Below are 12,424 nucleotides of genomic sequence, written 5' to 3'. Positions count from 1 at the left end.
TGCAGTGCTAGAACTAGACAAATAATAGATAAATTTATTCATAAACACTGTGTGGATTGTAATTAGAAGTTCACTGTAGCAGCTTTCACTAGTCTATTTTTTTCTCTAGTTTCTGTAAATATTTGCATGAGTAAATTTTTGCATTGAACAATGTAGACAGAAGCAGAATACACCACAAAAGTGTTGCAAAACCATCTTTGCTTCTCAGCTTGAATGGCAACCAGGTCCCCAGCAGTGTCCACGCCGAGGTCTGCGTCCTCAGCATGGACCGGGCAAGCAGGGTCCTCTGTCTGCAGTATGCCTGGTGGAGGTTGTGGGTTGGAGGGGTTTTTTGAGTTGGTGTGAGATGAGTTTCCCTTCTTTCATTGCTTAATGCCCTAAATAGAGCTTTTCCAACCAGGAGATACAAACTACCTGGCAGATACTGCCAATAAACCCACCAAACCTCAGGACTCCAACAGTGATTTCTGCTGGAAAATGGAGCCTGGCAAATGAAATGATTGTGTAGGGTAAATACAGCACTGAATGCAGGAGGAGAATATGATCACTTCAGTTCAGTGCCGGTGTACCTTTCTTCAATGAACTCATTTCAGTGCAGAGCTGTGTTAACACAGGGAGGATGCAAGCTCAGGAGATCCTTTGGGGGTCAGTGCTTACCATGGCAAGGCTTTGAATGCTGGGTAATGATACCGAAAGGAGCATTCAGAGCAAACACCACATCAGCAGCTCCTGGGCTGAAACCTGTTTGTGTTCCTACCTCTCAGCTTATTCTGAGCATAGTACAAATTTATTAAAGTTATAGTTTTGAAAATTTGGGGACAAAGAAGCAGGTGAAACCTACTGAATAAATTTGCCATTCAGCAGGCTCTAAATGCATTCACATTTAGTGAAATCAGAGAGAACATTTGGATTACCTGTACTTCCTCAGGTTAGGGGGATCTTATTCTGCTGCGATGCATCCACCTAGATCCTATTAGTGTTATTAAGCCATAACGCGAGCGGCAGAAGAGACTGTAGTACAGCTTGCAGCTCTCACCCACAGGTAGCCTGCACGTGTCGATACCTCAATCATCTCATGAGCATGGCATGCAGCACTAGGCAATGCAAACCATTAACTAAAAAGCTCTGGACGGGGGTCAAAAGAACATACTCCTTGGGTCTGCTAATTCATTGCATGTTCTTCCAGCAGCCGGAGGGAGAGCTGCAAAATAACGTTGTGCTTTCGTTCACCTCTCGCTGCAGTGGAGCACAGCTTCTGCATAGCACTACTGGCCTCTGCTGCCAGCATGGGAGAGGAGGCGAGGAGAGAGACTGTACGGGGACTTACCACATTTCTGCTTCTCCAGAGGGCCTCCTGATCCCTGCATATGAGCTGGAGGAAAAGCAATCTTTCATCTTTACCTTATTTTCATGCTTACAAATAAAGGTCAAAGCTCCTGCGCTGTAGTCAGTGCCGTACAAGCTTTGAACAACCACCCTGAAATGTGATTGTAATTAGTTTCCTTTCAATCTTGATGTGAACAGTGATCTTAAAATGCCAGGACCGTAGCAGTGCATATGATTAACAAGCACACAGAAAGGCAGTCTATGGAAAAATATGGATAGAAATGAACAAAATGCAAATGTTGCACTGCTTTAAATTTTATTATCCTCTCAGCTCTTCATAAAATACTGTAGACATCGTTTGATTATATTTTTAGTCTAGGGAATTAATTTTTAACTAGGGAACTTGTTTCTGTCTTATGATTACTCTTCTCCACAATGGCCTGTAGGTCTGAACTAAAAAATCACAGTTTTAATTGAGCTAATGATGCCCAGAACTCAAATTAATCTCACTTATGTGTGTGTCATGCCATGCAATATGTGCTATAGCTGTAGGCAATGTGTGCATCTTTTCATATCAATGATTTCTCCAGGAGACTGAGGGTATAAATCCTGGCCAGGGGTAAGTCTGTGTCCTGGGAGACTCCTTGGAGATGGCTGATGTCTATGCAACCAGTCGAGGGGAAGGAAAAACAGCAAAACCAGTGATATTTCATGATCATTTCTCTGATTTCACCCCCGCTCTTTCAAGGGCATGACTGTAACTCACGGAAGAGCCAAGGAGGCGGTGAAGACGAGTGCTGAGCTGTGTGCTCTGGCCACATCTGCTCGCAGCCCCTGGCCCAGCTCCTGTCTGCACCCACGGATGGGTGGGAACTGCTCTGGGAGAGGCAGCGATTCCCTTACCCAGCTGAGGAAGGACAGCAGGGCTGCTCCTCCACTTGTAGCAGAAGAAACAGGAAGGGGAAAGAAAAAGAAGAAATTGCATGGGGACAATTTTGCTTGTGAAATGATCAGGCAGTATTTTCTATCTGGGAAAACACAGTATTTTTTTTCAAACTGCCAAGAAAATTCACTTCATCAAGATACAGGTCTTTAAAAAATTTTCAGAGAAAGAATAGAACTAGAAGGCCATGGTAGAGGCACAGAGAGTTTGTTTCTATCCTGAGATAAAACAGAGAAGAATATACGGAAGAGGAACATGGTTTAATACTGCAGGTAGCTGTTGCTTGCATGATCTGCAGGCTAGCTCATCCTACAGCACCCTGACCCAGACATGCACGGGTATCTTAACTCTGACATTATCATCTGAGCCAAAACTGAACACCAATACCTACCCAAACATTATTTATTCTCTTCTCCAAATAATTTGAACTTAGATACCACTGTTTTAGAATAGCATCATATCTTGATACAGCTGAGACACAGTCTCCTTCCTCAGAGTAAGTAGTACCCAACATTTCGTGAGCACAGCTCTGCTTGTTTATCTAATCCCATTCCCACAGTCCCACTACCTTGGGCTTTCACTCTCTGTGCTGAAATCCACGTTAAATGGAGTGGTAAAATTCCAATTGTTTGTTGTCAAAAAGTTTCAGTTTTGTGATGAAAGATGTGACCTTTCTTGCCAGCAAGAGTCTTTTTTGATTGATTAGTAAACATGAGGTAAAATGCAGGAGCACGCCAGTGTTAACTTGATACTGCCACAGGCTCTGTGCATCAAATATTTTTGCTTTATTTTGAACATCCTGTTAATGAGAAAAATATTCTAATCAAAGAAACGTGTTTCCTTCGATTCTCTTCAGAGTGTTATTTGCAGCTTCAGAATAGCATGCTCAATTATGTCTGTTTTATTCCTAAATTAGGAAAAAAAAGCTTCAGAAAATTATTAAGTAAGCCTCTTAGCAACTGTTAAGCAACATCCAGTATTAATTATTTAATCTTTTTTTTATTATTTTTCATCAGGTAAGAAGAGAATAGCACACCTGCTCAAAGGATTTCTTTTCACAAAACACTTTCACACACCAGACCAAGCTCTCAAAGCAAGCAAAAGGTATGATGCTTTTGCCTAGGCAGATAGGCAGAAACCTTTTCTTAAAAGCTGCTGAAGAGGTTGGTATGACTAAGAGCAAGAAGCATCATTTCTTCATGCGTTCTGGCACTTCAGTAGATGGCTGGTAAAGGATCACATCCAGACTGAGCATAAGAGGGATGTGCAAATGCCACAGAGACTTCAGCAGCCAACGGGGGTTCCTCGGTGCTTAGCAGGTTCTCAGGGTGGGCTCTTTTTGGTATTGGAGCATGGGGCCTTTTTTGGTTTTGTTTTACCGAAAGCAGTTACCTACCCGTTGGAAGAGGGTTCATTCATGTCAGCTCTTCTCGGCTGCTGGGAGAAACCTCCTGCCCCACTATCACATTGCATTTCAGGGAACCCAACCATGCCGGGGCTTCCCCTCACAGTGCTCCCGGCTCTGCATCCCTGCAGAGACACCAGCCCACGCTCGGCTTACAGACAAGGCAGCAGAAACTGCTGATCGCTGATGCAAGATCCCAGCCCATCACCACATCTTCAGGAGACTGCCCGAGGCAAGAAGGGTTCTGAGGTTTCCTGAGAAGAGTGAACAACATCAGCACAAAATACCGTGATACCGGCCGCTTGCAGAGCAAGCTCTGGCAGGGGATTTACCAAGCGTTTTGGGCGCTCATGCAAAACAGTCCTGTTTCCCAAATTTCCCATGAGCCAGGCTGAATCAATTCCTCAAATATGTCTGAACAATATTGGCTAAGATGGCCCAGACTAAAGTAAACTTACATTTAGTGTTGTTATTTTTTTCTTCTTCTTTTGCAACTATACGTTTCTTCCTCAGCTCCTTTTGGGCTGTGTGCCGATACCTGCATGAACATGCGGGGAGGTTGTGTGCATTTCAGCCATGAAATGGACACAAGTATTTCTTAGGTGCATCTTCCAATCATTAACATTATTGTTAGCATTTATTGCTATTTTTATAAAATGCATCTGGACAAATGTTGTGAACTGCTGATCGAGACTGAACAGCAAATGGCTGAAGGAGAAGAGTCTTGAAAATTCCCTCTGCAAGGGGTGGGAAGGCAAAGGACCATGGATCCTTTGCATTACTGCCATGATACAAACTTACATTTTAACATCTATAGCTTTCTTTTCAGAATCCTGCAAATTGTTGGTTATCTTCTTGTTCTTTTCTCTAGACTTTCATCTATGCACTTACCACTTCAGATCTGTATTGGTGGGATAGAGAAAATCCCTTGGCAGCTTGGCCTATCTGTTTGGCTCCATCACCAGAAAAAGGATAGTGTTCAAGTCCACATGCAAATTTTTTCATACTTAACAGCCAGGCCTTATGCCATTGAGCTACCTTCACTAGCATAGCTGAAGCCCTCTTTGATACCTGGAATGAGGTTCTCTCATCCTAATTTCTGCTAGGACAGATTGTACCAAAACATGTCATGGTTCTGCAGCTGTCCAAGACCTGCTCCATGGGTCAGAAGTTGTGCTTATAAAAATCCTTGTATGGCAAGGCCTGCACCACAGCTGCCTGGCTTATACTTGATTACTTGATTTACTTACTCATCTTCATGAACATGCACTTCTTCCCTCAACTTTTTTTAGAAGTATTATCATGAAATAGTTCCTCCAAGAGCAAGAAAGAAGTCTCAATATTTTTAAGTCCATAAAAAAGATGTTGCCACACTATAAAATATAGGTGCCTTCGAAGATAAGCTTCTTGTTACCTAAAAAATTCTGTCTCTATGCATAAATACACAGTGCCCAGACACTCTTTTTTGTGTAGTTCACAATTTCACTCATATAAAAACTGTTTACAGCAATTCCATCAACTGCCATTTAACAGCACTTCTATACCAAGTATACCAAGACGTGATTAGTCCCTCATGGGGAAGCCATGAGTTAAGTTATGTCAAAATAAATGCAACCAACTGGTCGAACTACTTACAGTAGGGAACAAAATGCTGAGAAAGAGAAGCTGTGGACAGTAGTAACCATCAACAGGACGAGTACCGAGTACATGACAAGAAACTTTTGGGTTTACATTGGGGGCTGTTCCTTGGTGAGTTCATGTCCATCTGTCAGCTTCATTTGGGACCATGCTCCCTGATTCAAATTGCTAGCAAGTATCTGAGTCAAATAAGTGAATATTTTTGCTAAATGTTGTCTGTCACATCATGTTACTCCACTTTTTGGTTTCTTCACTGTATGTACTAACATGATGTGGTATAACATAGCATGACACAGAGTAAATAATTTAATGTGATGTGACAGAAAAACATTGCTGTAGCTTTCAGAATAAACACTTGCTTTTAGCAGTTATTTTATCTGCTGGAAGCAGTTTCTTAAAATATGTAACCTGGGTCCTGCTAAAGCACATTGCACTTTGCTGTTTGTATATCACCACTTTCCTTAGCACGTACTTTGTTAATTTTCTTTTATTCCAGAGGCCATGTTCCCTTATAGGGTTTTTTTCTGCGGTTTTTCTTTTCATTAGAAGGAAAAAATTGTCTTACAAAAATTAGGGGGAAAGGAACTAATCTAAACCATGAATGGAGACACATATGGAAAAAGTTCTTATTATGGAATGAAAACACTGGCTCTATTAACAGCAAAGAATGTATTTACACACAGGTAATAATAATAACAGTAACAAAGTTTAGAAGACTTGCTTTTCCGTCAGAAACTTCAGCAGAATGTTGTAAGTGAAAACTGGGTAAAAGTTATCTCTCCTTGGAGAAATACGGACACAGATAAGGCAAATATTTAACTGTTGATTTTGTATTTGCAAATGTAGGTTTTATGAATGGGAACATTTTCAATAAGAAAAGCCAAGGTTTGGGTGAGCCCTCCTAGAATTTTTGTTCATTATCCTTGACCTGACCAACAGAAATATTCGCAGTGGGAAATAAAACTGCTGGATTAGTTATTTAAAAAATAGATTTGTTTATTCATATTGAATATATTCTTTCCTTCCAAAAATCCTTCCATCTGTGTGTGAACGTGTGAAAGCTAATTCAATTGGCAGCCATAGCTCTGTACTTCTCATTTGGAGGACCTTTGTCTCAAGCTAGAAAAGCTTCATCCTGCAGGTCCTCACTGCAGAAGTGTTTTTCTCAAGCAGAGGGAAGGGGAATGAAACACCAGGGACCTTCAGCTCATCACATCACAAAGTTCAAAACAGAGCTGGTTTTCAGAAAAAAATAAAATAAATACATTTGGATCACCATGCTCTCTTCAGAAGGAATAAAACTGATCCCATGAAGATATGTGGTTTCTGCAAGCTGGAGCTCACAGAGGCATTTGGCATGTTCTTTGTATACCTGGCACCTTCTGAAGAAAAGCCTACAAATGTCACTGGGTACCTATAAGGTTTCCACCAGCTTCTTACCCCTTGCCCAGAAAAAGACATCACCTTCATACATGGCATGCAACCCTAATGTTAAATTTCAAAGAGATATCACAAATGAGGGGCTGGGGTTGTGGCCAGCGAGGAGGAAAGGGCCTTCTGTGCTGCAGGGAGGGGAGAAACAGGCTGATGATTGCACAAAATCTGTCCTCCCATGGGGACTGCGCCGTCATGCCAGCATCGCGGTGGCCCTGGGGACCCCTGGAGTCTTCTGCTGGCTGCAGCCAGCCCTGGTGCTCCTTATCGGGAAACGGAGTTATACAGGGCTGCAGGTTTGATAGCGTGGAGAGCCGAATCCTGCATTTTTTCCAAATGCAAAGCACCTTTTGACCTTTGGTAAAAATTAAAAACTCAGAGGGATTGGGCAAAGTAGATTTTAATTTATAATAAAAACGAGGACACCATTTTTACAACAGCTCTGAAGAGCTCCCTTGCTATGTGAGCCCAGAAAGTTGGCAATGTATTTTAATGTATTTATTTGATTATGCATTCATTCTTTCTTTCATTCATCTATTCAGTCATTCATTCAGACAGTTGTTCATTCATCCCTGTCCTTTTGCAGGAAGAGAACATAAGCCAGCAGTGTCATACTTCTTCACTGTCCTGATTTACAGCGACGTCTCTGAGTTTGTATCAATAAATCTCTTTGGCCCTCCTCAATCCAGCATTATCCCTCAGTAGTGACTGGGATTTAAAAAAGGATTAAAAATAATATCAGATTATAGATAGATAGATAGATAATGTGTATTGGTTGCAGTGCTTTGATTAAAGTGCTGTGTTGTTGGTGTTTTTTTTTTTCTTTTATTTAAGACCTCTTATATTCACAGTTTTCTAGATCTTGCAATAATTTTCACAAACAATCCCTGACTTTTTATTAACTGGTCCAATAATTTTGCTATCGGTACTGAATGATAAGGTCCCCATTGCCCTCCCAGTGCGTGCCCAGCGGCTGCTGATGTAGAGGGGAGCTCTGGTGAGCCTGGCTTTTGCCCCTGCCTTCATTGCCTCTGAGAGAACTTTTGGTGTTTTCTGGCCCAAGGAAATATTTATTTAAAAATAACCTTTCTGCAGGGGCCATCCCTGCTCTGGTTGCTAGCAGGTAGCGACTGTATGGGTTGTGTCTAGAATTGCCTTGCGATCACTGTGCATCTCAGCCCAAACATGTACATTTTATCTGCTTCTCAGTATGTCTTAAACATGGGAATATTTTTTTCTGAAGAGGACTGAAATGAAGAGGAACTACTCTTTGAGTTGGGATTACTCACACTCTAATAGCTGCTGAAACAATTTTTCTCCCATATCTCTGAAATACCCTTAATTAGTCTTGCAGACAACTTACAACATAATTGTATCCTTAAACTGTTAACCTTGAAAAATATTTGACAGTGTACTAACATCTCAGAAACTTGTTATCACAGGGAATATAATAAATCCATAAATAACCTAGTTTCTCTCAAAAGTCCCAGAATAATTCTTCGTTGTCAGTCTTTCCCCCCCCCCTCATTTTCTTTTTGACCTGGTGGCAGGAGATGCTGGAGAGAGGGCATGTTAAAAAAAAAGGGAGTTTGGAAGAAAAAGTAGTTATATATCATATATAACTTAGTATTTTTATAAAAAGGGCTTGCATTTCTCACTCATTTGCATGTCTTCAGAGCACCAGAGGACAGAGACACAACCTGCCATCTTCAGTAGGGTAAGAACTAGTCCCTGGTAAACAAAAAAGACAACACTGCAACTGACGTAGTGCAGAGCCATAGCTGGCCTACAGTTGCAACTGCTTCTTCTTAAATAAACACCTCTTATTTAAAAAGAATTATGATGCTATATAGGTTGACAATGTGCTTAAATGCCATGTTCATTTTAGCTGAGAAAATGATAAATTTAAAATACATGCATTCCTCTGACATCAGTGACCTTATTAAAGTCACGGAAATCCTGAATAACTGAATAACTTTAATTAAAGTTATTAAAACGGCTTCTATTGGTTAGTCCTTACAAGATCAGAAGCTGCATTATATTTAACAGTCTGGCATCAACTGCTGTTGATAATGGAGACGGTCCTTTTCCAGGCCTGTCTGCTGTTCTTACTATGCTGCATTTGAAATCATCAGGAAAAAATAATCATAAGCTTAAAAAAGCTAAAGCAGACAGGCTGTTTCAAATTATTTTAGTATGTGTGTTTGCTACAACAACTGAATGTTCCTGTTAAAATCATAGTCTGATTTTCCTCCTGAGAATCAGGTTATAAACAAAAGGATTAGACAAAGACAGACCCAGGGAGAGAATTTAGATCTGGGTTCAAATGTGCATTGGAAATTGTAGAAACGCTTTGGTTTGAGGCCTTCTTTATTTTAATAATAATTGTTTTCCTAAATGTATGCATTCTTTATGTATTTCTGTATCAGGGATTAACTATGTAGCTTAGTAGAAAACAGAAAAGGAGATCATTATTTACAATTTAATTTAGAGGAATTTGAGGGCTGGGGATCAGTAGGGAGAAGAAGCAAAGCTGCGTTTCTTATAATTTTCCCATTAGAATATACTAATTTCCACACTGCTGTTCCCCTATTTTTGGTGTGTTTGAAGGTATTATTGTCATATTTGGAGCCAGCAGCCCAGAAAGCTTGAAAAGCATGAGTCTGTTTTTCGCTAGAAGAACACTTTCTCACTTAGTTCAGACGTGCCTGCAGCTTTTATTTGCTAATCTTCATATAAAATGGTAAAATCGTGCTGCTAAATTGAAATTATTGCACATTTGCAAACTTGTAATGCGTATTCCAGAAAAGAAACGCAACATATCATAGGTACTTGTAAAACTTGGCCATCCTAGAGGTGCTTCATAGTCTGGACCATATTTTGCCTTATAACAAATCTTCAAGATAGGGAACGACTTTCATCTCCACCGGACAAAGAGCTGGAGCTCGGAGGGGTTGACTATGTTCAAGGTGGCTCAGGAAATGTGTTACACCGCAGGGAGATGAACCTGCACGTTCAAAGCCTGGAAACCCCAGATGCCACAGCATCCTCCTTTGTGTATGACTTTAACTCCCAGATGCAAATGCCTTCTCCTTAATCCCTTTTAACGCAGGTTTTCAAGCCAGCAAACAGCCAAAACCTTTAAATGGCTTAAACTTTTAAACTATCCAACATGTTAAAACATTTACTGGGAAAATATCAGGGCTGTTGTGTATACTCTAAGCAGGTCCTCACCCACGGTATTACATTTTGAAATGCTGGATTTCCTCTTTGAGGGAAAGATTTATTCAACTCACTCCTTTTCACATACTAGAACTCTTAAAAGGAGCTTTTTTACTTCTCACTAAACATAGTCACTAAACATAACAGATGACTGAAAGATTAAAAAAAGAAAAAAGCTTCTCAAATATTTGAATTAACGCTGACAGAACACATTTGTTCTGGACATACTTTTAAGGTTATAATCTGAACTATCACCAAATATCTGAAAGCTCGCAAAAGGAGCATTTATGAAATCTTTGTAGAAAATTAGACATTTCTATAATAAGTGCAATTATCATTTAGTACCCTACTGTTCAATATTACCACCTGGCCAGTGATAACTGTGGTATCCAGTTGTGATATCCACTGACATCTTTTCCAGATATTATCGCTTTGACCAAAAATAAAATCAGGTGACCTGAACGCATCTATTCCCCGCTTGACTGCCAGTTACCTAATATAAGCTCAGAGGTCACTAGCTGTTCATTCAGGCTTTTGTGTTTTCAAATACTTTTTTAAAGCATGAGAAGTTTCCAAAGATTAACAACCCCCCTACAACCTGTTATTGGCTTTTTTTACTTATTTAAATCAGCTAGCTCTAACGATAGTAATTTCACCATCAGCACAATACCAATCGTATCAATATATTTACACCAGGAATACCTTTAGCCCAGTGATATGTTAGACTGCATTTCCAGCTCCTTTGTCAGAGATTTAGTTTTTTTGCACAGCGTTCTGTTTGTCCTACATATGCCACAGCTGCCTATTGAAGCAGCACAGCAAAGGCTTCAGGGATTTCCCAACAATAAAGTTGAAATCTCTTTCCTGGTTAGTATTCAGCAAGGCTATAATATTTAGCAGACATTTTCCCTTCTCCCAGCTTTCAATAGGGGAACATTTATCAGCATGGAGTAGCAATCAACATGTATTTGCTCATGTATTTATTTAAGTCATCTGTATGCTTCCTCATTATTTGCAATTCTTCCGTTAAAAAACTGCTTTCTGTGTCTTCAGCAAGGAAATTCTGGGTATATATTACGTGTATAAGGTTGTGTGTGGAAAGTATTTTTTGGTGTACAATAAATATAACAGTGTTATCACAGGTATTTCATTAATAGCTAAGGAATTATTTATGTAACCCCTTATTTCACCCCCAGATGTATTTGTTGTTGGCATTATAGTATTAAATAAGTTATCTTTTTAAAAAAAGGATTGTTATTTGTATCTTTGCACTTAAAAAGCCAGTTTCCTACTGGAAGCTAAATTCTAATACTACTGGATTCTTGAGAAAGAGAAAATAATATATTCTGCAAACTTCTGATGTGATCTAAGATAGCTATCCTACATGTAATTAAGGTATGAATGGACAGCATGGCCTTTCTGAGAAGTGTAAGGAATGACCGTTCTTATTCATTGCAGAGAAGAACAACCATGGTCTACTTTGAGTCGCCAAAGCCTTCAATATAATAATAATCAGTGACTTTAGAGCCGACGGAGTTTCAATATTTTGCCAGAGCTAAATATTTCCCATCCTGTGAAAGAGGTGCTTATTCTTAAAGCAGTTGGGTGAAAATGAAGGAACGCTTTTTTTCTGGATTAGTTGTTTTAAAAGAATGAAAGGTCCTTGAGAATTGCTTGAGGGTTTGAAAGAAGAGAAGTCATTCCAAGGGAAAGACACTGGTGTGCAGAGTGTTGATGAATATTCAATGATGTTTTGTCCCACCTGAAAGACACAGGCACTGTTGCAGGTGCTCTCACAAGGCCAGTGCACACATGGGGACAGGAGGACACAGCAAGACATCAAGGGTGCTGGCAAAACAAGGTGCTCCTTGCTGCAGTGCACCCGCAGTTGCTCTCTACTTGCTCAGCTGCAGCTGGATTCATCGCACATGGTTTTACTGTCACAATTGAGGTGCTGAATAAGCAGCTAAAAAAAGGGGGGGGACGATGAGAAGTGGGAGTAAAGGCTGCTTACAAAAGGATGCTGACCCCAACCTACCTATTTCAAAGGGGCAAGATTTCATTTCCATCACTGATGCATGTACTGTTTTGCTCCTCTAGTAATGTTCCTCCAGGGCAAAAGATGCAAAAATGTACTATCCTTGAGAAATCCTTGAGAATTTAATTCTAATAAGTCACAATTCGATTTATTTAGTGCAGCTTTTCTCAACCAGTTGGTTGCAATTCTGAAGGGTCATGAAAGGCAATTAGAAGACACAAGGCACTTAAAATCTTATTACCGCCTAAAATAAAATAAAAAGTCTAAATCCTACTCCCTCATTCCACTTATACCATAATCCCCCAAGGTCACACTTGCAACCTTCTGAAATACACACAACTACACTACAGATTTTAGAATTATGGTCACAGATCGGAAGGTAAAGGGAAGGGGGTCTTAAATATGTTATATGTGAAAT

Source organism: Pygoscelis adeliae, unplaced genomic scaffold, assembly GCF_000699105.1.
Source record: "Pygoscelis adeliae isolate BGI_AS28 unplaced genomic scaffold, ASM69910v1 Scaffold220, whole genome shotgun sequence".
In the NCBI taxonomy this organism is placed as follows: Eukaryota; Metazoa; Chordata; class Aves; order Sphenisciformes; family Spheniscidae; genus Pygoscelis; species Pygoscelis adeliae.
Note: the sequence above shows the minus strand (reverse complement) of the source record.